Source organism: Erpetoichthys calabaricus, chromosome 3, assembly GCF_900747795.2.
Source record: "Erpetoichthys calabaricus chromosome 3, fErpCal1.3, whole genome shotgun sequence".
NCBI classification, from domain to species: Eukaryota; Metazoa; Chordata; class Cladistia; order Polypteriformes; family Polypteridae; genus Erpetoichthys; species Erpetoichthys calabaricus.
The window spans coordinates 263,212,335-263,239,656 of NC_041396.2; the positions used below are offsets into that span (position 1 = coordinate 263,212,335).

The window sequence follows — 27,322 nt, forward strand, 5'->3', positions numbered from 1 at the left end:
AGGGCAAAAGCACAGACTCCCCAGGACCCTGCTTCGCTACATCGTCTCCTGTCGGGAGCGAAAATGGGAGCGAATGTGCAAGTGATGCAGGTCACGATAGCTCGCTGATTCCAGAAGATCACTTGAAACTGGAAATGGCCTTGCAGTCCATGCTTTCATCTACTCCTCGCGAGCCGGAAGCATCGGCTGTAGTAGGGTTTGCCACGTCACCTGTGGAGCACGAAATACACACAGAGCGGTGCTAATAAAAATAACTTAGTTCCTGTTCCAAATATCAAAAACGCACATAGTATTCATCTCTGCCCCTCCGAAACATTAAATATGGCTCTATTAAATGTTAGAGCTTTAACTAACAAGATGTTTTTTATCAACGATCTTATTAGTGATAAAAAAATAGATTTTATTGCACTAAGTGAAACGTGGCTTAGCTCAGATGGCGCAGCTGTTTTAATCGAATCTGCGCCTCCGGATTACAGTTTTACTCGTGCTGATCGCCAAGGAAAAAGAGGTGGCGGCTTGGCACACATTTACTCAAACTGGTTAAAATGTAAAGATGTCAGTTTTGGTAAATTCAAGTCCTTTGAGTATCTCACCGTTGTTATCCATGGAGATTCTCACGTTCTAGTATTATCCGTGTATAGACCTCCTAAATTCAACGCGTCTTTTTTTGAGGAATTCTCTGACTTAATGTCAATTTTAATTACGAACTATGACACACTCTTAATAGTCGGCGACTTTAATTTTCATATAGATAATCAGTGTGACCAAAAAGTAAAAGAATTTATGAACCTCCTGGACTCTTTCGATTTGAGACAGCTCGTTAATCAGCCTACACATAAAGCAGGTCATACATTAGACTTAGTGATTACTAAAGGTCTAAAAGTTGATATAAAGCAGGTCATTGATACGGGTCTATCAGACCATTTTCTTCTACTTTTTAATATAGAAATAATGATAGAAAACACTCATGAGAAGCATATTGTTAAAAAACGCTTCTTTGACTCATCAGCAGCTTTAAAACTTACAAACATTCTAAGCAATCAGTCCGTTTATAGTGCCAACTATAATAGCGAGGATAATGTAAATAGTAAGGTGGAAAGATTTAATACTAAGCTGAGAGCTGCTGTTGACATAGTTGCACCTGAAAAGACAGTTAAAAAATGTTCTAGCATTGTTATACCATGGAAGACCCAAAGAGTGTCTGATTTAAAGAGAACATGCCGTAGAGCTGAGCGTAAATGGAGGAAGACTAAACTAATTATCCACTATGAAATATTAAAAGTTAAAATAACAGAATACAATAACACAGTCTGTCTTGAGAGGCGCTGCTATTTCTCTAAGATTATAAATAACAATGCTAGAAATCCCAGAGTCTTATTCTCGAACGATTGATCATCTGTTAAACCCAGGTAACTCAAAGGAATGCCTCCTAAGTACTTCCAGTAAAACCTGTGAGGCTATTGCTGTATTTTTCAATCAAAAAATTAATGATATTAGAAATAACATAGTATATCTCCCCAACACTAAGGATCCTCCTAAATCCCAGTATTCCGTTATAAACAAATTAAACTCTTTCACTAGGATAGATTTACCTGATTTACATAAAATAATTTCTCAAATGAAACCCTCCACCTGCATCCTTGACCCAATACCAACAAATTTTTTCAAAGAAGTATCGGGCGTGCTAATTGATAATGTTCTTGACATAGTAAATTCGTCATTAGATACGGGGGTCTTCCCAGACTGTCTTAAGACTGCTGTAGTTAAACCCCTACTTAAGAAAAATAATCTCGATCCCTCTGCTCTTGAAAATTTTAGACCCATCTCTAACCTGCCTTTCTTAAGTAAAATTCTAGAGAAGGCAATCATTATGCAATTAAATGAGCACCTCAATAAACATGCTATTCTTGATAAATTTCAGTCAGGTTTTAAAACAAATCACAGCACAGAACCTACACTCGTTAAAGTAGTAAATGATTTGCGGGTAAATGCAGACAGAGGCCATTTATCTGTTCTCTTCCTCTTACACCTGAGTGCTGCATCTGACACCATTGATCATAATATTCTTAGAAATCGCCTTAGTCAATGGGTGGGCCTCTCTGGCAGTGTATTGAATTGGTTTGAATCCTACCTGGCAGGGAGAAAATTCTTTGTTAGTTGAGGTAATTACAACTCAAAGACACATGATATCCTATATGGTGTTCCACAAGGCTCTATCCTGGGTCCGCTGCTCTTCTCAATCTACATGCTTCCATTAGGTCAGATTATCTCAGGGCACAACGTGAGCTACCACAGCTATGCTGATGACACACAGCTGTATTTATCAATTGCACCTGATGACCCCGATTCTCTTGATTCACTAACACAATGTCTAACTTGTATCTCAGAATGGATGAATAGTAACTTTCTCAAGTTAAATAAAGAGAAAACTGAAATCTTAGTGATTGGCAATAATGGATACAATGAGGCTATTAGAAATAAACTGGATGCATTAGGATTAAAAGTCAAAACGGAGGTAAAAAGCTTAGGGGTAACTGTTGACTGTAATCTAAATTTTAAATCGCATATTAATCAGATCACTAGGACAGCATTTTTTCACTTAAGAAACATAGCAAAAGTTAGACCTCTTATATCGTTGAAAGATGCTGAGAAATTAGTTCACACGTTTGTTTTCAATTGACTAGATTACTGTAACGCACTCCTCTCAGGACTACCCAAAAAAGACATAAATCGTTTGCAACTAGTGCAGAATGCAGCTGCTAGAATCCTAACCAGGAAAAGAAAATCCAAGCACATCTGTCCAGTTTTGATGTCACTACACTGGTTACCTGTGTCATTCAGGATTGACTTCAAAATTTTGCTTATGGTTTATAAAGCCTTAAATAATCTCGCCCCATCTTATATATTGGAATGTCTGACGTCTTATATTCCAAATCGTAACCTCAGATCCTCAACTGAGTGTCTCCTTAGAATTCCAAGAGCAAAACTTAAAAGAAGTGGTGAGGCAGCCTTCTGCTGTTATGCACCTAAAATCTGGAATAGCCTGCCAATACGAATTCACCAGGCTAATACAGTGGAGCACTTTAAAAAACAACTGAAAACACATTACATTAACATGGCCTTCTTATAACTTTACTATAATTTAAATCCTGATACTCTGTATATCGAATTCATTATAATAATTATTCATGGTGGCTCTAAAATCTGTACTAACCCCTAATCTCTGTTCTGTTTCCTTTTCCAGTGTCCTTTTGGTGGTGGCTTGCGACCACCATCTACTCAAAGCACCATGATGTTCCAACAATGATGGATGGATTAAAAGCCAGAAGTCTGTATGACCATCAGCATCAAGTGACTCCGTGAGAACCCTAACTACAAAGAGGACAATTTCATTTATGTTAGGTAGAATGCCCAGAGGGGACTGGGAGGTCTCGTGGCCTGGAACCCCTACAGATTTTATTTTTTTCTCCAGCTTTCTTGAGTTTTTTTTTTTGTTTTTTCTGTCTACCCTGGCCATCGGACCTTACTCCTTTTCTATGTTAACTAATGTTATCTTATTTTAATTTCTTATTTTGTCTTTTATTTTTCTTTTCTTCATTATGTAAAGCACTTTGAGCTACTTTTTGTATGAAAATGTGCTATATAAATAAATGTTGTTGTTGTTGTTGTTGAAAGCCGAAATGATCTGTCCGAACTGAAGGTAATGATCACAACAATGGCCACGGCCATAAATGAGCTGAACATTCAGGAGGAATTCAACATTCAGAAAAATATAAAGAAAGATATAAATGGCTTGCTCAAGACAAGCGACAAGACAAACGAGAAGCTGCGGCTGGAGCTGTAAGAGCTGTGGCAGGATAATAAAGACTTGGAAAAACGTGTATATAATCACTTTGATGCAGCCTTTAAAAGTATGCTGGGAAAAATTGAGGAACACATTCTGGAAAATGCGTCTAAACTGAGAGCACTTGCCGATCAGCTGGAAGATGTTAAGCAGACATTCACGACTCGAACTGAAACAGCCGAACATTTGGCATCTACCGCTGATGGAAAAGCAACAGCTGCAAATTCCGAATGCTAAAAACTCAGAGACAGACTTGCTGCTCTGGAAGATGGATGAAGAAGGAATAATATTAGAATTGAAGGACTACCTGAGAATCGTGAAAGTCCAAACCCAGTGAAATTCGTAGCTGAACTATTCTCTTAAAATAATTGGAGAGGACTTTAAATCAGACACAGAGATAGCACCAGCTTATTGCATACGTGGATCAAATACTTCTAAACCTAGGACATTTTTTGTGCGCTTCGAGAGATTACAATCTAAGTTTAACGTAATGTCACTTCTCAGACAGAAACAAGAGATTATATTTGAAAATAACCACATTCGTTATTTTCCTTGATTTCTCACCCTCAACAGCTGCTAAACGTGCCGCTTTTTACAACATTAAACAGTGGTTACGGAAAGCCGATATCAGATATAGCCTCTTGTATCCTGCCAAACTGAATGAGGATATTCAAGACAAATATTACATCTTCACCACTACGGAGGAAGCAGATAAAGAGTTAAGAAAGCTGATCCCGACACTTTTTTGAAATGCAATCGTGAGTCGCATCCTGTCATGGCATGGCAAGAAGATATCACCTGCTGTCTGATCCGCTTGCAATGATACTGGTACCATAATTATACATTCTTTTCTATTCTCTGCCACTTTCTGTTTATGTTTTAATTACAATTATATGTGTATGTGTGGAAGAAATTAAAGCAGCAACATTTTTCTTTTCTTTTTTTTCTTTTTATTACTATTCTAAAGGAGACTGTTTAACATCATACCCTTGGTTTATTGTTATTGTTATTATTGCATTAGGGTTTACTATGCTTATCCAGGGCCACTTTTTAACACCATTCCCTGGGTTTACTATCTTAATATTTCAAGACTGTTGAAGATTATATTTTATGCTTATAATATTTAGACTTTATTGGCAACAGATATCTCTATTTTCAATCCTCAAACACCACTGCTGGGGGGGCTTGTTTTGGACGTGCTCTGTCTCTAGGTATGTCAGAGGACTGGGACTTTGTGAAGTGGGGTCCAGCCTCATGTGGGGAGGCAAAAGAGAGTGGAGAAAGACTATTATAACTATAATTACCAACGTAACAATAGGCTACATGGCAATAACTCCTGGGAAAATTGGAAATTAAGGTCAAAGCTGTCTCACTTCCAGTTAAGACTACAAAATGACGTCAAAAATTCAGAATCAATGTCTCCATGACGGGACAGTTAACTTTGCACATCCTGCTCATGTCGAGGCAGAGTATGTGGCATCACGGTAGCAATGATATATAAGTAATCCTGATGGGTGGTTTAGAGCCTGTTGTTTGTGTTTTCAAAGTTAAAACACATTATAAATTGTGATTTATTTTGCTTTTAACTAATCAAATTCTAGTTTGGCTTAATGGTTTTCTGAATCCTTGCCTGTTTTATGACTCACTACTAGTTCTGCCCTTTGATTTTACTTAATTTTTCTTGTGAATATGAACTTGCTTGTCTATCTGCTCTTCTGGGCCTCCAACCATTCCCACTAAAAAAGCTCTATCACTCACATCACACTGTGTCAGTGGCTAATAATACCCAACTTCCCCAGGTGCTATGGCCAACTCATTCCAAAGAGTGGAGTTGCAGCTTGGTCTTCAATGCTGAATTCAAATATTATGTTCTGTTTTTGGTTCTCTTTTTTTAAAATCATTATGCTGCCCACAGGGCTACATAATTCACCAACGCGGTCTCATGTTCCACTATTAGCCCTAATTGTCACCCCACTTCCGCAACTAAGCATAGCCTTGCTTTAGGAATAAGCACCAAATTATACTTGTGTTATCAAAGGCCGCTTTTAGGGAAATGACACATTGAAACTGTTTCTCAGACATCATTTTCTAAACGTTATTTCTTCTCTGGTTAGCTCTGATGTTTCATAATTCCATGACACTGGCTTTGAACAACACCTTGATCACTGCCTGTACATCTGCACATTCTTCATGTGGATTATCTCCTGAACTCCAGTTTCCTCTTGCATTCGAAAAACTTACAGTTTAACTGGCTATTCTAAAACAGCCCAGTGTGAGTTTCCAAGCTGTTTTATCGTGTCAGAAGCTAACATGAAAGCTGATCTATTGTAGATGAAAGACTGTCCTAACAGGACAACTTAAAACCCAAGGATGTCAGGCATACAGTCAGACTGCAGTATACAGTGTTGTCTTCTATCATACAAACAATGCTGCATTTTACACTCCAAAATCATGTATTGTAATAATTGCACTACTGAGAATTCTTGGACAATTGCTCCAACACCTCCTCAAGATCTGTGATGCTGAATTGGATTAAGTAGTTTCAGGGATGGATGGTAAAGGGAACTATTTTATTTCTAATTTCCAAGTAGCTAAATCACTAATTAAAAACTGGAGCAATAAGACGATTCTTTAACTACTAGCTATAACTCATCCACATCTTTTATAAAGTGCCCATGCCACTCATTACGTGTGAAAAGGATAATACTGATTTAATAATTTCATAAAGGCTAATTGGCCATGCTATAAATTTCCAATTTTATACCTGTAAAACAGGAATGATATGCATATGCTTTAATAGCCATGTACAAGCCTGTTTGCTATGATTTCAAATCATCCACATTACTTATAAAGTGCCCATGCCACTCATTACAAGAGAACAAGGTGATTATGATATAATTATATTTTAAAGGCCATGCTTTTGTGGCTATAAATTACCAGCATTACTCATTTTGGAACTGGAAAGGGGTGATTATGCTTTAATTACTGCTTATGGACCTGTTTCTGCTGCTTAAAAATTTAGAAAGTGGTTTAGACATGAAAATAAATTGACAGTATTAGTTACAGGGAGCTGGAGTAGTATGTGTAGCCTTTAATTGTAACTACAACCCTTCTTGTTGATCTTATAATCCTCTATATTACTTATAGTCCTAATTATTGGCAGCAAATAAAATGATTATGAACTGATTTTTTCTTAAACGGTTATAGACAGTGGTTGGAAATGACCATGTTACTCATGAGGAGCAGGAACAGTATGACTAGGTGCTGATTACTGATTACATGTCTGCCTCTTGTGGTAATAAATCCTCTTAATCACTTAGAAGTGTTTTTGCTCCTCACTATGTGTGAATGGGATAATTAAGATTTAAGTATGCCCATTGGTAGTGGTTTGAAGTGGCCAACGTTCCTGAGAAGCTAGCCTTAATTGCTATTTACAGGCCTAAGTCTTGATCTTTTGGACACTCCATATAATTTATAAAGGACCATACTCAACTCGGATTAACTCAGTTCACAGTTGAGGGCCAACAACTATCCAGGCAGCACTGGGCAGGAAACAGTCCGTGAGAGGGCAGCAGTCCAGTCCAGTCCTTATTGAGTACTTGGGGCCCACTCACAGACACACAAACACGGCATCAATTTGAGGTGGTCAATTAATCTAACCAGCATGTTTTTGAAAGGAAACTGGAGTATCCAGAGGAAAACCCACACAAACACAGGGAGAACATTCAAATTTTAAACAGACAATGAACAGATTTGGGATTTCAACCCTGGTTCTGTAAAACAACATCAGTAATCACTACACTACCATACCTTACCACTCATTAGTGAGAAAGTGCCATTTACAATTATAAGGAAAAAAAGGATGGTTATGATTTCCAAAAAGCTAATCAGCAATGGATGTAAATTACAAATGTTACTCATGAAGAACTGGAACATGGGTAGATATTAATTGTTGATTATTAGCCTGTTTGTGGCACTTACGAATCATCCATATTAACTAAAAAACATATCCCAGTCATTTTGCTTGACTATGATACCAATGTTTTAAATATTTCATAGGGCCTTATTGGTAGAAGTTATTGAACGGCCAACATTACTCCTGAGGAGCAGGAACATAAGAAAAGGCTTTAATTCCGGCTCAGAGGTCTGCTTGTTGAGCTTATAAATCTTCTGTATTGCTAATAAAGTTTATGTGCCATTGCAATTTAATGAATTGGGTGATTATTTGGTAATAATTTCAGTAAGGCTTATTGGCCAGGATTGTAAATGGCCAAGAATACTTGTGAGTAGCAAGAATGATAAAGATATGCATGAATAACAGTACTTGATTGCAGGTCTGTTTGTTGAGCCTATAAATTCTAAATGTCCTATTCTAAATATCAGGGGATTATCCCCCTGCCATCCACTCATCCTCCCCAATACAGCAGAAGCAGGACTCAAAGTCAGGACATTTTAATTACAGAGTAGCCTTCTCTGTTGTTGTACCCAAGGGGTACTTCATTAGCTGAACTGGGTAAGCTTCCACTTACTGACTCAAAAGGACCCGTGTTTCAATCTAGTCACTCTAGTCTCTCTGTGTGAAAAAGAAAGGGGCAGAGGGGGGTCTAGTGGGGGTCAGCATTGGTGAGAGAGAGCCTTCTGCTGTGTAATATGATGCCCACATCTAGTTTCAGTAGGAGACAGAGGATCGCTTACTCACTAATGCAGAATTTCCCCATAAGGTCAACTGGATAAGCTACAACTTGCTTACTTGAAGTATCCAAGTTCACAACCAGCCCTTCTGTGTGAGAATGTGAAAAAGAGAGGGATTGGGCCTTTACTGACAGTTAGAAAGATTACTCAAGATGAGCTGGAATAGTATGAGTATTTATTACTGATAATAGATTTTTTTTTGACCTTTAAAATCATTCTATTACTTATATGCCCATATCATTCGGTGCAAACTGGAAAATGATGTTTTAAATATTTCAATAAGGCTCATTGTCAGTGGCTATAGACTACAATGCTACCAGTAAGGTACTAAACAGTATGAGTAGAAGTTATGAATTTTTAGTATTTCTTTTAACATTCATGTTCCAATTACTAGGAACAATGATAGATGACAATTATTTCATTATTTCTTATAGGAGTATTGGCAGGGTCAGTACATGGACAACCTTTCTTCTGAGAAGAACGCTTTAATTAATACTTATTCACCTTTTAGTATGTGATGCTGGACTTTTAAAAACACCAAAGGGTCCATGTGTTAACTATTGACTGGCAGGCAATATCTATTCATTCATCCACCTGTTTTCTACATCCACTTTCTCATTTCAGGGTCATAAGGCTGAGGCTGTCCAGTACAGGCGACAGCTGATGCCAATGGCTAAATATGGAGTGTTCAGTCATCTAAAGCGCATGCTTTTTCAATGAGGTAGGATGAAAACCATGCAGTCATAGATATTAATTTTATGCATCAATGTCAGATTTGAAATAATTGCAGGCTGCAATTTTACTGAATGTAGGAACAGTGTTATCATGCAAGACATTGTACTATGAACCAAGATGTGTCAATTATGTATTTGTTTAACTGTCAATATTTGACCAAAGAAGGTACTGCATGGGAAAGGCGCTATACAAATAAAATGTATTATTATCCATCCATCCATCCATTTTCCAACCCACTGAATCCGAACACAGGGTCACAGGGGTCTGCTGGAGTCAATCCCAGCCAACACAGGGCACAAGGCAGGAACCAATCCCTGGCAGGGTGCCAACCCACCGCAGGACACACACAAACACACCCACACACCAAGCACACACTAAGGCCAATTTAGAATCACCAATCCACCTAACCTGCATGTCTTTGGACTGTGGGAGGAAACTGGAGCGCCCGGAGGAACCCCACGCAGACACGGAGAGAACATGCATACTCCACGCAGGTAGGACCTGGGAAGCGAACCCAGGTCCCCAGATCTCCCAACTCTGAGGCAGCAGCGCTACCCACTGCGCCACCGTGCCGCCCTTGTATTATTATTATTATTATTATCACAGCTGATCAGTGTGGGCTCAGACAAGATGTTCTTTGTTAAATGGTGCTAAATGACCAACCATAGTGTGAAAAGACAAACCATTCCTCCACTAATTTGTGATCAAATTGCAGCTTGATTTTGATTAACCAATCACCCCTGGTATAACAAACTCAATTTTTAGTACCGTGGAGCAATTCGACCCCAGAAACACTAGGGCAAAGCAGAAGCTCATTATGCTGACAAAGAGAAGGGAAAGCTGTCCCTTTAAATGAATCCAATAGGATAATATTTCAAAACAAACAAGGACTGATTCCTGAACACGTGTTGCAGCAAGCCCTTAGAATATTTAGACATTTAGTCACTGGTGGTTCGAATTAAGACTAATCTATGCACTCTCAGTTGGTTTGGCGGCTGGCCAGCCTAAGTTAAATAACTGGGGTCTCCTATTTTCCCTTTCTGTACTTTCTGAATGGCTGCCAAACAGACCAAACCACTCACCATTGCAATCTAACTAGTTTGCAAATTAGGGGCAGTTTCATGTTTTTGCAAGGAATGTGAATCTGAATGTGATCAGAGCTGACACGGAGGCCAGATGCAAAACAAGATAGGATAAACATGCCAGTGGTTCTATTAATGTGTAGCTCTGTCAGCAGAATTCACAGTGATGATTACAGGAAACACCTCTGGTTCAAAAGGCAAAACATTTGAGGGCGTTAAAGGTACAGTTTCCAGGTAGCCTTAGTCCTGACCTTTCCCTGAATGGCGTTGTAAAGACTTTTTTCCTCCTCCTCCTTTACTATAAAGAGTCATCACTGACTCATATACTGCCACTTCATTTGCATCACTAGTTTTTCTTCTGCACTCACCCCATCCACTACTGAATTTCAATGTTATTTGATTTGCAAAGAACTTGAGATGGTGCATGCTGCCATGTCATTATATAAAATAACAATTGACTAATTACAGTTAAGGACCAAAGTACAAAGTAAAACGAAATTGCTCAACTTCACTAGGCCTGCCCAAATAAGTAATGTCAACCTGGTGGGTTAGCTTGCCGACTTGTCCATCCCAGCAAAGTACTTCTGGTTCTCACCTCTCGTGTCTCTCTCTCTCTCTCTCTCTCTCCTTCTCTCATGATATTGGCCTCCACCTCTTGCATTTGCCCCAATTTACCTTACAACCACCACTGACAAGAAGATGCTTTAAAGCACCTTCTAGGATCACCGTTACAATTAGGTCTAGCCCTACATTTGCTGCAGGGGCACCAGGTTAGAACCCACTTCTACCAGCTTCCAGGACGAGTGTTCATTTGCCATTACTGACAGTTTCCAAACTGCCTACTGACTTAAAAACATAGCACAGTTTCATTCTTCTAACTTAAGGCTGTGTGCCTTCTAGAGACATTAAGGCAGATGGATAAGTGAAATTGGCTGATGTTGCATGGTGGCCAAGTAGTCTTTCAAACCACTTGACTGCTATAATTGGCTGCACTCACTCTTTCTAAAGAGGGTCATCACTAGCACCTGCATGGTAGTCTGCTCTCTGTTATCTTACAGAGACATTACATTTCCAGTTTGGCTACATCTTTCCCTCATTTTGTACTGGCACTCACTATTTATTTTGCCACAGAAAAGCATGTGTATTTTTTCAGATCTCTGGTGTTTTTTCTTTTGCATGGTCTTTAGGTTATTGTTAGTTTCAGGCAGGTACTCCGTGCAGGGACTGATAAGCTAAGTAAATACTGTTAATTTCATACATGTTACTTTTAAAATAGCTCCTTTTTCACGGTAGTGGTACAGCCGATGAAGGATTTTAATACCTTGTTTTGATATTATATCAAATCCTTTGCCTGATTATTGTCTGTGTGGAGTCTGAAATGTCTTCATTTGTCTGTGTTGGTTTTCTTTTAAGTACTCCGGGTTTTCTTTTAGGTACATATATATGAAGGTTAGGCTAATAAGTGACTATGGTGTGACTGGTGAGCTTTATGCATTTTGTGCCTTCTCTGGGAGGTTTTAGGGACATCTTTTGTGAGTTTACTTTTAGCTAGCTATTGTTCTGTGAAATGTGCATATTTTTAACATTTTCTCACCACAGCATTTTGTTTGTTTACAGGTGGTGCTATTTATGTAGTGGTCAAATCCACCACTGCCATAGGTAATCAATCTATTACCACCTGGGAATATACAACACATGACATCATTAGCACAACATACAATGCTTGATGGGTACATTCACGATTAATTCAAGTTTGGATTAAAAATAGTGTTTGGAGTACAATTCTTTGAAATAAACTTTTCCTGGTTAACAAAATTCTCTTTCTTTTTTAGTCTTTGATTTTTGCATAACATTCTTCGCTTGGTGACAGATCAGTTTGATTTTTTGGCAATAAATCCTGCTTGTTTTACTGACCACTCTTTACCTCCTGATCCTTGCAGTAAATTGTTTTTCTCTCCTGTTGAGTGAGAACAAGAATTGGTCCTACTGTACTTAAGTGTGTACCCTGTGATTGTCTAGCACCCTTTCCATGATTGTCCTGCTGGTATTGACGCTGTCTTCCTGATGCACTGAATTAGATTGACTGGGTTTCATAATGTATGCATAACAATCAATGTTAGAGAAACCACAATGTTTTTATTTAATACAACATTTGCATGTAAGATGTTTGACAAATAAGACAAGCCTATTCAGTCCATCAGAAATGTCTGGTATAACTTCAGTAGTCCCGATATTAACCACTTGTCACTGAGCCCACAGCTAAGTGGAATTTTGGCTGACCAGGCAAATAAATCTGGTTAGGCTTGCCTGTGAAAGCAAAACTAGTGTATTTTATTGTGGACATTCCTGCCTTCTATTAGAATGAATATTCTCCTCAGAACTTTGAAACTTGACCAAAGTCAGTTTAAAACATTTGTTGAGTCGTTTTTATAATGTTTCATATACTCTCTCATCTGGGAGTCTTTTTTTTAGCCAGGGCACAACAGATGCATAAAACAAGAAGTAACCACACTCGTAATTTATTGAACCCAATGTATCATGTGACTGGCTTATGTCAAATATCAATGGGGAAATTGTCCACATTTTCTACGATGCACTGAAAAGGACAGATCCAGCTCAGCTCTTAAAAATCTTCCTAGTATAGTGCCTTTTTAACAACTCTTTTAAGAGATGGGGTTGTGATTAGGGGTCATCCCTCCACTTCATACATCTCCCATATAAGCAATTGCTTAACAAAGTGGTTTAAATGGTCACAAGTGGCCACTTCACACACTGCATCATAAAAATGGGCATGAATTTATTTTTTGTGCACGAACCAGCTCAATAAACCCCTTATGAGACCAGCAGATTCATTGTTCATTCACCCCCCACCCCCCGACATGGAGACAAGTTCAATGCAAGCACGACCACTATACATAGTGATAAGGAAGGCTGCTATTAACCCTAGGCTCATTAATGTATAGTATGCCATATTCTATTTATTTGGCCGTGGGGTCAGAGTCTAACTCAGAAACATCAGGTGTAAGGTAGCTAACATCCTTGGATGGGGCACCAATCCACCCCTGGCTATACAGTAGCTAGGAGGGCTTTAACAATGTAGTAGTAGCCATCGTATACCTGAGTATTTGTGGAAGTGTAGTTTCTAAATAAAAATGTGAGGCCCACTGATGATATAAAGGAGATATAACATACTACCAATAATGGAAATGAGTCACATGAAATCAAGAAAGGTTTGAGCAGATAAGACATGTATGTCACTAGCTAAGTATGTATGAAGATTTCAGCCTTACCTCACCACCAGGGAAGGGCAGTTACATCTTCAAGTTTCCACTTGCTTTTTGTGTCATCCTCAGAAAAAGCCGCTTTCTACCAATATGCCAGAAGAAAATCCTCAACAGCAATCGTCTCTCTCCATATAGTAACTGTCAACACCTACTCCCAGAAAGGTCCACCAAAAATAAACCTGCAACAGGAAATAAGCAAACTGGGTCAATTATTCACTTATGGGTTATGAATATTATGCTGTACTGTACTGCAAAAAGGCAGATGCACCCCAAAAAACCCCATGAAGATGTTTAAATTTGACTGTCACCTTGTACTCACTGAGACCCAATGGAAAACCCGTCATTAGTTACTATACATTGAAAAAATGGCCAGCACTCAGTGGGCTTCTGTACCCCCATAGCTTTGCCAAGACTCACCAGCAAATATAACACAGCATAATATACTCAACCTTGCCTAATCCATTGAGGGGTTGGAGTCTACAGTATCTAAGCAACAATGGGTGCCAGTTCATCACAAATCCCACTCCCAATGGACTTCTTTATAAATGGCAAATAACCTATGATGGACATCTTTGGGATATAATCTGAAAAAAACTGGGTACCCAGTGAAAAACAACTGCAAGAGAATGTGGAAGCTCCCCACAGACAGCAACGGGGAATGGCAGTTAAACTCAGGACTATGCCAACCACTAAAAAAAGTGTAACTGATTAGAGTAACTCCACATGTATGTAAAGTCAAGAAACATAATGAGCTTCATCTTAATCACTTAAGTAAGGGATAATCATCATGGCAGTATGTGTATGTCGCTACAGACTGTGGGACACCTGATTCTGTACAGGAAAATGCTTTTCAGGTGTTCTGACTTCTACAACCTAGAGGACCCTTGTTGCTTGTTTTGTTCATTTATTTCTGATGAATAAGTTATCAACTGTTCATAGTCCTTTAGCTCAAATTGATAGATGTATAATAAATGCAATGGCAGCACAAAGCATATTATCAGGAGAATAAAACTTTTTTATTTTCATTTTGACAATGATTGCTTCCTAGTCTGGGGGTTATTATGAAAAAGTTGTGCATCTCGTTGTCACGGTGTATGTTGCTGCTGCCTCACAGCTGCATAAGAACTGATTTTAATCCTGGGCTGGTCATGGTCTTTTGCATGATTCTCTGTGTCTGTGTGGTATAACTAGTAGTGCGTGCTGCAGCACCCCAAACCTTAGACACAACTACCACTTAAGTTTTATTACAATAAAAAAAATGTTAAAAAGGCTTTGAAATTAATAAAACACTCATGTTCTACATCTTCTCTTTTTTCTATCTCCTTCCACTCCTCCAGGTGAACTTTGTCCTTCATTCACCTGACTCCTTATTCCCCATGCACCTATGTGGGTGTCCAAACTGGGATGCCTCAAGAGGACCGATGCCACCTCGTATAGGCGATGGAATTGCTCCTGCCCTCTGGCTTCTGCTGGTCCATCCTCTGTATTCCTCCAGCCAGGCAGGAAGTTGTTTTCTTGTCCAGCCAGAATTACCATCTGTCCTCTATGGCACTTATAGTGGATTCTTCATTAATTATTCCAGCAACCACCAATATTTAAAGACATGAAGATTAGACAGATTTGCCAGTCAAAATTGGAAGATATGCATATGTCTGCGCTGGCAGTGATGGAATGGTGTCTTCCCAGGGCTGGTTCCTACCTCACATGTTTTGTTTTTGGGCTGGCTTTAAGCTATAAGCAACCTTGAATTGAAAGCAAATGTATTCAGTATTTGGAAGAATGAAGTCTATGTTTCCATGGGAAATAAACAAGCCAACCATTTTGAAACTGATCAGTGGACACTGCTTCATTCTCTAACCATGGCAGAAAAAATTAAATAAATGAAGCAGGGCAAAATCTTCTGGGACTCCAGACTGAGGCATGTTATGTGAACAAATAATTCACCAGAAATGAGCACATCCACAGTCACTCACACCAGTCTGTTGAGAGTTGTCAATTAACATAACAAATGGCCAACATAAAACCACACTGTACAAAATATATATGTAGCGTCTTTGAAGATGTTTTTATGTTTACGGGGCAAACAGGTCAACGGAGGATGCTGTCTCACTTGCCTTTCAAAACGCCCTGTGACACCTGGAGCAGAGGGACAGCTATGTGTGGATGATGTTCATTGACTACAGCTCCATCTTCAACACCCCCCCCCCAACCAACAAGCTGGGTATCAAACTAAGCAACTTGGGTTTCACTTCACACCTGTGCAACTGGATTTTAGATTTTCTCACTAACAGACTACAAACTGCACGCATGGGTAAACACTTCTCTTCATCCGTAATACTGAACACTGGGGTACCACAGGGCTGTGTGCTGAGGCCTCTCCTTTACTCCCTTTTCAGAAACGACTGCGAATAATCCCATGATAGTAACATTATAATAAAGTTTGCAGACAACACCATGGTTATAGGCCTGATCTCCTATAATGCAGCCTACAGAGAAGATGTTGAGAATCTAGAGAGTTGGAGTCAGAACAACAATCTTGGGCTTAATTCCCAGAAAACAAAGGAGCAGATTCTGGACTTCAGGAGACTGAACTACACAGGTCACCATCCCATCAGCATTAACGCAAACAGTGTGGAGACAGTCCAGAGTTTCAGGTTCTTGTGAGTCCACATCAGCCAGGACCTGTCATGGACAACAAACACAACAGTAATGGCCAAGAAACGTCTTCAGAGACTTCACTTTCTGAAGAGCCTGAAAAAAGCACAACTCCCACAACAGCTGCTGCTTAACTTCTATATTTGCACCATGGAGTCTGTCATCATGTACTGCATTACTGTGTGGTACCCTGGCTACACCTTTGAGAACAGGAAGGCCCTCCAGCATATCATCACAACAGCTCTGAGAATTACTGGTGCTCAGATACCATCACTAGAGGATATCTTCACTACCTGCTGCAGCAGAAAAGCAAAGAACATTTGTAAAGATCCAACCCAACTCGGCCATAGCATTTTTAATCCTCTGCCATCTGGCAGGTGGTTCAGAGCCCTGAATGCCCACACTACCTGGCTGAAGAACAACTTTTACCCCAAAGCAATGTGGCAAACGGCTGGGGGTGGAACCCAGCCGGGACACCCAGGAGGACCGGAGGAGGGCTTGTGCCTCCTCCAGACCACGTGGGGGCGATCGCCCTGGTAGTGTTGGGGGCCACAGGTACAGAGCTAGGAAGCTCAACCCTGTAGGGGCCCGTGGTCACCGCCAGGGGGCGCCCCGCTGCCTTGGGAACCCTGGACTTCAGCACTTCTGCCACACCCAGAAGTGCTGGGGGGAAGAGGATCAGGGACATCCGGAGTTCATCCGGGTGCACAGCCAGCACTTCCGCCACACAGGGGAGAGTTAGCGAAGGAGTGTCGGGAAGCACCTGGAGCCCATCCGGGTGTGAATAAAAGGGGCCACCTCCCTCCATTCGGGAGCAAGAGCCGGGTGGAAGTGGACTGAGTTCAGGAGGAGAGGAAAGAGGCGGCCCAGAAGAAAGAAAAGGCATTGTGTTGGCCAGGACTTAAGGGGTGATTGGTGCTGCGGCACTGGGTTGTGCTCACTATAGTGTAAATATTAGTGTGAAAATAAACGTGTGTGTGGTGAAACTATCATGTCTACCTGTCTGTGTCTGGGCTGTACCCCGCAGCAATCAGCCTACTAAATGCATAGGAATCATTACCCCATCCTATAACAGAATTACCACTTATTGAGCTGAACTGAACTTCGGCATCAACCAGACGTAGTCACACACTTATACATGACCCATGTGGAACTCAAGACCATTACACTGGCTGTAATCCTCACTGTGACTTCCTTCATTAGTGACTTCATTTACTATTTATGCTTAAATATTTACCTTTATTTTTGCTCTGTGTATATTTGGAACTTTTAATAGTAACTGTGCTTCTCCTAGTTCAATGTTTGCTTTTAAATTTGTACTTCTTGAAGTTTAATGTCTACTCTTATATACCTTAATCTAAGGTATCTATAGGCTTGCTCCAAACGAAATTTCATTGTATTGTACAGTGACAATAAAGGTATCTTGCATCTTGTAAATTGGATCCTGCTCATTACAACCTATCATTTCCAGATTAGTCACCGTTCTTGTAAGGAAACCATACTCCGAAGTAGTGGATAGAGAGGATTTGTTTTCCATTGCATTTGTTTTGTTGCTTACCTATATAAATCAAAGTTACATTTTGTACAGTTTGCTGCATATGTGCACCAACGCCAAATAATTTACCAGTTGCTGCAGTTTTGTAATTAATCTTGTGTCTGGCGGTGTTTCAGTCCCTTCAAGTATTTTTCCACTGATGCTCACATGCCCATCTATACATCTATATCATATACACTTTTGATCATTTTAGTGTGGACGGAGATACTTTTGTAAATTATATGAAAATGCTAGCGTGCCCAGAGATTATTTTCTAAAAAAAAAAAAAAAAAGAAGAAAGAAAGCACATATTTTAAATGAAGATGCAGCAGTGTGGTCATAACCCATGTGTATAGTTCAAGTTTGGAAGGTCTAGAGTTTCCCTTGTGCTCTCCTGTCCCAGAAGGTTTCATAATGCTTCAGCTCCACAAACACAAACATCCAGGCAGCAAAGAGGAGAGGAGGAGGAGGGTCTCTATGCTTTATTTCTACACCAGACTGCTTTTATCTTCTCATCACTTCCTGTGTAAATTGCCTGATTGCCTTTTTTGTGGTAAATTCATTTCCTGCAGGATCAAGTGCTTCTTTCGTCTCTCTAATGACTCTGTTTGCCCTGCTTCCTGCTTACCTTGCCTGTTCAGATCCACTCAGCACACATCCGCACAAGCATGCTCCAAATCAGAGCTGTGTGCACTGGCTCATCCCTAGCTAAACAAGCATTACATCATGTGGAGTCTGTCACTCTCCTGCCCAAAAGGGGACTTTGAACACTTTTGCCAGCCCCTCAACTCATCTACCCTGCTCTACTAATAAAGCCCAATGCACCGAGGAATTTATTATCAGCTCTCACACACGAACACCTTTCATCATTCTGTCATCATCTACCACAGACTTGGGGAAAGAGTGCCTTCTTGTTATTTTCCTATATCCAGTAAACAAGACAGCACTGAGGGGAAGCAACCTGGGACGTTCCTGTGTGTCTAAGAAAACCGGATGGGCTGTCTGGTGGGGGGAGGGTGACGTGCCAACACTGAAACACAAAACCATGATGGCTAGTCTGTGTGAGAAGAAAAACCATGGCTAGAATGGCTAGGACAATGGGGCACCAGTGCTGCTCCATCAATGAGCCAGAAGTTGTTAGAAGTAGAAAGAAGCTCTTGCACTATACTTCAATAAAGTTCAAGTTCAAAGTTTATTGTCATGCACACAGTAAGGAAACACGTTTCCTTGTACAATGAATTTCTTTCTTTGCTGTCCACACCAAATGACAAAACCAACGTATAAATGATGGTTACACTGGTTGTAACAGCCATTTTCCTAGTTCTATAAAATTTATGAACATTTATTAGATGACAATGCATAATCTATGGGAGGTGCCTATAACCCCCGTAAATAGAATTCTATTGGTACATTCTTGCCTTTTCTAACTGCTTCAAGTAAATATTATTCTTCAGTTAGTGACAGCCTTGCCTTGTATAAGATGTATAGGCATACGGTTTTTAACCGTGACCGTGCTCGTGTTCGTGCTTATGCACGTGACCGTGCTTGATGGCCTACGGGCTCTTTGAATGTGAGAAATAACACGTAAAGAAAACTTGTTTACTTGTACCATACCATACGCTAAGGCGTACAGAAGAAGAAATTTATAATCTTTAAGTAGTGAAATAACTAAAGTTCTTTCAAGAAAAGCTAAGTTTATAAAAGATACATTTTTCTTTTTTTTTGCCTTTTATTCTATACTAGCCAACCCGCGGCGTACCATACGCCGCATAATCAGGCCACTTTTTTAATGATTTTTAAGCACAGGGAGAAAATTAACATTTGAAAAATCGGAAATGTAATAAATCACCAAGAAAAGTAACATTTCATGTGCCCACCCCCAACTCGTCACCTGAGTCATCTTCCTCTTTGCACAGTCCATATGCACGTGTGAGTCACGTAGAGTTTTCATTGTTGTTTGCGGTTTTGGCTGCTTTTCTATATATAATCCACCAAGTCATCCGACCATGGTAGTACCAAGAGGGGGCGTACAAAGGGCAGGGACATAATCAGTGCGAGCGTATGAGCCGCTAGGCATGTTTTTGAAAGTTTAGTCCTGTGCCTTATTAATTGTCATTGCAAAGGCAAGTCTAACAGGAAATTGTCTTCGCCTTAAAGTAAAAGGCAAATTATCCGCGACAAACTGTTTTACACGCTGCATACCAATACTACGCCGCATAATCACGCTGCTTTTTGAATGCTTTTTAAGCAGAGGGAAAAAAATGAACATTTGCAAAATCCGTAACGCTGCTTTCAGTAAGTACAATGCACACGCGTTTAATTTGTCAGCCACTTTTTGCTAGCCGTCTTTTCTGGTTTGGGCCGCTTTTACAGTGTTACAGCTTGTGTATATTAAATCTTGAAATCCTTCGAGTAAGTAATTAACTAACACCCACCCACCCAGCTTGTGTGAAAAAAATGCGCCCGTTCTTTCATCATTTTGTTGCAGCCTATCAAAGACTTGCTGATCATGTTTTATAGATTCAATATATATTGGCTTTTCACTCAGCGCGAGGCTTAGTGAATTATATATATAGATGTAACTATTTTTCCTTTTATTCTTGTGTGGATTATTTGCCTTTAACTTTCAATAAATACTTTTAAAATGAACGTTTGGACTTTGAGAATTCTTTTGACACGCGTTTTACCCATCCCTGATAACACCTTATATTCCAGCAGCTATACTGGTGAAAAAAAAAATTAAATGTATGGTGCTTCATGATGAAACCATCAAACCCATCAGTACACAGAGGGAGGCCTAAAGAGAGTGCACACCCACTGCTATAGCAACTGTAGAATCCGAACAGTGATGCTGAGGCCAAGTTGGATGTAAACCATATGTGGACATGATGGTGCCATGTCCCTACTGGGAGAAAAAATAAAAAAAACAGCTATCTACAGTACCATGTGTTCATTTTCATGAAGTCTCCAGTCAATTTCCCAAGTCCTGCAGACCGCAGCTACTTACCGTCCCAGCAGCCAATGCCACTAATCCGGCTCAAGGGCACAGACCGCAGCATGACCGTCTGCTGGTAACTGGCACCGTGCTAAATAGGTGGGGATTTTCTCATCTGCTTAAGAAAAAGTAGAAAATGCAATTACTGTGGCTTTAAGGCCTGCCTTCATGGCTGTTTTCAGCTCTCTTTAATTATAAAAGGCCTGCAAAGTTCAAAACTCTCAATTCTGAGAGTAGAATCCCACTGTGCGTGTCTGCCCTGCCTACTAATCATCAAGTGGGACAGGTCAATGCACATTACCTGTTTGGCAAAGGTAGTTAAAACAAGCGCTGCATCAGCACTCTTCATACTACCCTATGTGTGAAGTCCAGCGCTTAATTTATTTACACCCCATCTCCAATTTGATTAGTCACAGAAACAAATACCGCAAATGTCACCACTGAAATAGTTTACAATTAACTTCAGCTAACATTTATGCATACTTGACACCCTTTCAAATGTAATTATTAGTCACAAAGAAATAATAAAAAAGTTCCACTGCTGCAGGAGCCAAGTTGGCCAGGCTGAATATGGAATACTGGGTGGTGGTGTCTCCTCTCATTTCCTCTAAAACCAACAGGGTCAGTCTGGCAGTGGTGTGCCTCCTGTCATCTGCTGTTTCCACAAGAAACAGTTCTGGACAGTCTGGATGGTGTGGGGTTTCCTATCCTCTTTCCTGTATGCTCGATTTACCCAATCTAATGGAGGTATAAGTGAGAGGTGTTTCCACTCAGTTTGTCCCCAGTATAACTGAGACAGATTATCACATCATTACATAACTGAGAGTCATGTAGCCACTTCTTTTTGTTCCCTTTAGAGCTTACCTAGTCAAATTGGCTATGGTCCTCACTACCTTCACTACTGTTGACCTGGCTCAAATGAATGAGGTGTTGCTAAATTGCATTTCATGTCCTTTTCACCACTAAAACTGTTCTGGTCTGTCTAGCTTTGGTGTTACCATGATGTTCTAATTAACAAAAACAACAGAGTCTGAAAATGTGTCAACATTTTTGTCTCCTGTGTCTCAATAGTCCTCTTAGCAAATGTAATTTCTCCACTACAGTTAGACTGAGGCATTGCTGGGAGATGTTGCCTGTCCTGTTTCACACTACAGTCAAACTGACAATTACGACTTTGGTCAAACTGAGGTGGCTAACCCGGCAATGTAGAACTCCTCTGCTCTTTTTCTGGTCTGATTGACCTGACCAGTCTGATATGTTTTCCTTTGCAGTATCCTGGAATGACTTACATAATCAAGTGTGGCTTATCCCCTTATACCCTAAGGAGTGTTAGAATTATTAACCCTACATTATATAACCAAAAACAAATGGATATTATTCTGCTTATGTAATAAAGGAGATCCAAATCCCTGTAAAGTAGTGAGTATAACACTTCAAATTTTTAAAAGTTTTTATAAGAATAAAAACTTTTGTTTCACACCAATACCAACTAAATAAAACATGAAAAAATTAGACATATCCAATACCACTGCAAAGCGATACTGTTTGTCACAAGGTGTCCCCCTTTTCAGAAACACGTAATGTTTCATTTTGATAACATTTAGTCTATTGAACCTAATCCGTCAAAACAAGTACTGATGTTGGAGTTATAGTTTTATTTAGAGAAAAAAAATATACACGGGCGGCACGGTGGCGCAGTGGGTAGCACTGCTGCCTCGCAGTTGGGAGACCTGGGGACCTGGGTTCACTTCGCGGGTCCTCCCTGCGTGGAGTTTGCATGTTCTCCCTGTGTCTGCGTGGGTTTCCTCTGGGCGCTCCGGTTTCCTCCCACAGTCCAAAGACATGCAGGTTAGGTGGATTGGCGATTCTAAATTGGCCTTAGTGTGTGCTTGGTGTGTGGGTGTGTTTGTGTGTGTCCTGCGGTGGGTTGGCACCCTGCCCAGGATTGTTTCCTGCCTTGTGCCCTGTGTTGGCTGGGATTGGCTCCAGCAGGCCCCCGTGACCCTGTGTTCGGATTCAGCGGGTTGGAAAATGGATGGATGGATGGAAAAATATACACACACACGTATCATATATATACCAGTAACGGCATACTGCACGATAACGTGCAATGAATACACTTGACTTGAGCATTCCTGGTTTTCATACTCTTTCTCTGTACGTTTAGCATTCATTTGCTCAGAAGTTGATGCGCTTGCTGCTTCCTGAGCAGCTCTTCTTTACTCCACCCTAGCGGCCCGCTTCTTCTCTTCTTTCGTCGGCATCTTTTTGCATTAAGTAAAACTGATTAAGTCAGTGTTTGTGTTGCAATTACTTAGTACTTCTTTTTCCTTAATTTTTCACTTAAGCTGGCACTCAAATCTTCAATCTGCCTCAAAAATTATGTAAACTATGAAGACGTAAAGGAAGTGACGGTGAAGATGGGAGGGATAAGAACGGCGCCTGTACACATGCATCGCGCGGCCGCCATACAACCGAGAGTTGATTTTACAATAAAATAAAATAAAAATAAAAAGAAGAATAACCCTGGAGGTCAATCATCACCCCGAAAGCGGATAGTAGATGTCACGTAGTATACGTGTACTAAATTTCAGGTCAATAATTCAAACGGTTTGCGAGCTACAGGTGATTTAAAATCCTGGCAAGACAATCGAACAGCCACGGTAGCATATTATATAAGAAGATGTACTCACAATTAATATACCATTCTGAAACAAGAAGTAAAAAATTTCTAACAATTCATGTATAATTATCATTCAAACCTTTACTTTAAAAATTATTTTTCATGCCAGTCCTTGAAACAGTTTCTGTTTACCACCAAACACAGAGAAACCCTACATTTTTTACAGCAGGTAATGGAGTTTGTACTGCCATTACACATCTTCTCCTTCCTTCTCTTGCAGTTTCCCCACAGAAGTGTAGTGTGTTATTTATTTATTTAGTTGCAGCTGCGTTTTTCTTGCATTTCTTGTCTAGAATAAACAAATGACATACATACATTTTCATACCAGTTTTTGCTGGTGTTGGGTTACAGGGTGGGAGTAATTCCTTTCCAGGCAGCTTCGGGTACAGGGCAGGAAACAGCTCCTGACAGGGCAAACACTTACACCTTAACCATTCACACAATGTCCAATCAACTAAAACATATTTTTAGAATGCAAGTCAAAAACTGGAATACTCAGAAACAGTGGAGTGGAGCAATTCAATCGTAGTGGTGGGGGTTCCTCACATAAAACTGTGAATAGCGGCATATTGTGGCATGGTTTGATTTAGTGACATTCGACTGAAGAGCGTTCCACCGTGAAAATATGAGTGCTGTAATTCTGTGACATTAAATCAGGAAGGAAAATGGGCTGTCCCCACATGAAACTGAGAGTGGCAGAATGATGTGGCACAACACAATTACATTCGATCAAAGACCAATCCCCCTTGAAAGTTCACACGGTATGACTCATTGACATTCGATCTGGGGGGAAAGATCAGGTAGTTCCTCTGTGAAACTGCAAGCGGCAATGTGACTTAACATGACATGGTGTGGAACAGCGCAATACAAATACATCTGATCAAAAAACAGTCTCCAGTGAAAGTTCACAGTGCCAATGACAATTGGGACGGTACATATTGCCATATAGCAGTACATATACACATACTGTCCATCTTACTATCTGCAGGGGTTACGAAGAATTGATCCTATGGAAAAAACTGGGTTAGGTTTTGATAGAACCTATTCAATATACACCTTTGCTGCCCATTACTATAAAGACATAATTCTGTGTGCTTAAAAATCAACTCATCATTTGTACTTATGAGCACTTGGAAAAACACTTCCATTAGCACTGTTCTTCACAGGCATTGTTTTAAAAAAAATGTATCTGAAAAACAGCGTAAAACACTGATAACAGCACAGAAACTTTATCAGAAGAAGGATAATTGTTACCACAACAGAGGCCTGTGGAGCTTGTGTCGCTGCTTTGCTCTCGGAATTTTTTTTTACTGCACATGGCCGCAAATATGGGTTGCGCTAGAAGCAAATAAATAAATAAATCCACAGAAACAGAATCCACGGATAGCAAAGATTTTCTGAATACATATATACATACAGCATAAAGTGTTTGTTATGATACAATATATGTTTCTATGATTTTCTTATGTATGTATGAGTGTGTGTATTGTTGTCAATAATTCTAGAGACATGCACGTAAAAATTTCACAGTACTATGTACACTATATACTATATACACATATCAATAAATATGAACCTAATTGGGATGAATGGTGTCTTCACTACTGTATCCTATATAATTGAATTGGCCAGTCTGATGGAGATGTAAATAGGAGGTGTCTCCAATTTACAATTTTTTTGTTTCCTACATAGCTGAATTAGCCAGTCAAGTGAAGGTATCTCCTCCTTCCTTATTTTTCCTGTGTGACTGAGTTATGTAGCCAAGTTTATTTGTAACAGGGAGGTGTGTTGTCTCCTTTTTTGCCTCCTTTACACATAGATCTCTGACTGAGATGTAACTGGGAGGTGTCTTCTGTACTACTTCCATGGTGTATTTGAGCTGGCCATACCATCTCTGAATTATCTTTACACTGTTGGTCAGTTGCACCCAAGTGTATCTTCACTGGGTTTCCTGTGTAGCTGAGTTACTCTAATGGAGCTATAAATTGAATGTGTCTCCATTTCTTACTTCCAACTACAAGTGAGAAAGCAAATATTACCACTACTTTACTGAAAGTGTCATGTCTCCAGTCTGTAAGCAAGTTTAACTGGAAGGTATCTGTTAATCATCTGGACTCATATTGTATCTGAGCTAGGTAGGCTCACTTAGCTGTAACTAAAACAGTGAGGTTTCTCCACTATTGCTCAGAAACTAAACTCTTCCCTTTCAAGAGACTTTTTTAAGGTTAATCTACAGATTCCTGAAACTTTAGATAAAACCTACACAACATTATTGAGATATGAGGCATTCAGATGTTCCACAAAAATAATTGTAATGCAGTGTTATTGGAGGAGCAGCAGCTCTAATGGAAAGGTAACACTTGTCACAAACGATGTGTATCAGGCCTTATTGGTGAGTAAGTAATGAGAATCCAGTTGCACAGTGACACAATGTCATGGTGACCTAAGCAGTCGGGAACATTTGCCATTTGCCCACCATAGTGGATCTTATCTGCTTAATTACAACACATTGACAATATCGGTCAACAAATTCAGAAAAAATAAACTGCAAGTGCAATCAATTAGCACTGCATTACAATTTATGTGACCTCTCATTAAAGAAGTGGCTAATTGCATTTTTACAGCATGGCTTTCACGTTATGCCTTGCCCAGATGCTGAAGTGATAGACTCCCACCAGAGCTGCAGGCAGAACCACAGCAGGTCATAACCTGACTAGTCATTGCTTTGGGCCGACGATCTGAACTCGTGCTTCTCAAGCCCAAAGCAGATGACTGCACGCCTGTTGTGCTACTGTGCCATAACTGATTCTAGCCTGGAGGAGCATCGAGGATCTAACTGGCACTCATTTTTTGTGGGCTCAATTGCTCAGCCTGGTTGGTTCCACCCTGAAATATGAAAATATACAAGATATATTTAGAGGTTTATAGTGTCAGTATTGTGATGTGCACAGACAAGCATGTGCTAGACAACATGAAACACATTACTACTCTCATTACTTACTAAACCTTGAAATATCCACTTCAATACGTTTATACAGTATCATTTACAGTTAAATAAAAGGGTGAAGCTTTGATACTTTAAATTGTCTAGGCTTACTTCAACAATGTTATGGTATCTTTCACGTAAAAGCAATGCTACAAACAAACTTTTATATATTTTTTTAAACTGCTGAATTTAACAAATGCATTCAATTGCATACCAACAGCATACAATTTAACATAATACTATTTGGTGCACAGCTGGCTTTTCCCTGCTTTAATAACAGGTTTATTTTATACAGCATCTTTCACTGTCTTCCTTTCCTCCACCTTTTGGTCTAATTTCATGGCAACTGACAACCTGAGCAAAATTATAGAAAGATTATCAGAAGTAAATCGTTTAGATTAAAATACAGACTATAATGATCTATTACATGGATGTAACAACCAAACAGTACATGAGAAAACCAATGAGTTCACGGGAAAAGGTCCAGGACTTACTAACTCATGTCTTGATTTAAGTGTTACCAAATCAGCTGTCTTATGAACAAACTTAGAAAGGGCACTACAGGGGTAGCAACCTAAGTCTCACAGGTGTATACAGGGTAGAACTGGGTACCTTGGAAGTGCACTGCCTTCCTGCCATGTGACAGTCTGGGGGGGGGGGGGGGGGGGGGGGACTATATGCTAAAATGCAGGCTTTAGTCTACTCTAGTGCACCCTGCAACTCATTGTGTTTATAACCCCTCCTATTACTACGCATGTACACCTACAGGCCATACTGCCCCCTGGTTGCTCTGTTCCCACACTGTCATATGTAAGGCCTGTTCTTTTCTCAC

The 27,322-nt window shown here is 39.9% G+C and overlaps 1 protein-coding gene across 5 annotated transcripts in view; it reads right to left on the reverse strand.

The window, feature by feature from the left end:
- The window catches only part of kdm6ba (lysine (K)-specific demethylase 6B, a), a 487,454-nt gene that overhangs the window by 209,143 nt on the left and 250,989 nt on the right, over positions 1–27,322 (reverse strand). For 3 of the 5 annotated variants that reach the window (XM_051924046.1, XM_051924042.1, XM_051924044.1), the window contains exons 1-2: positions 16,493–16,594; positions 13,644–13,816 (exon numbers count right to left, since the gene is read on the reverse strand). The gene's annotated coding sequence lies outside the window, so the exon portion shown is untranslated. Of the gene's footprint in view, positions 1–13,643; positions 13,817–16,492; positions 16,595–27,322 lie in introns of those variants that run through there. The other 2 variants (XM_051924045.1, XM_051924043.1) reach the window with 1 other exon arrangement.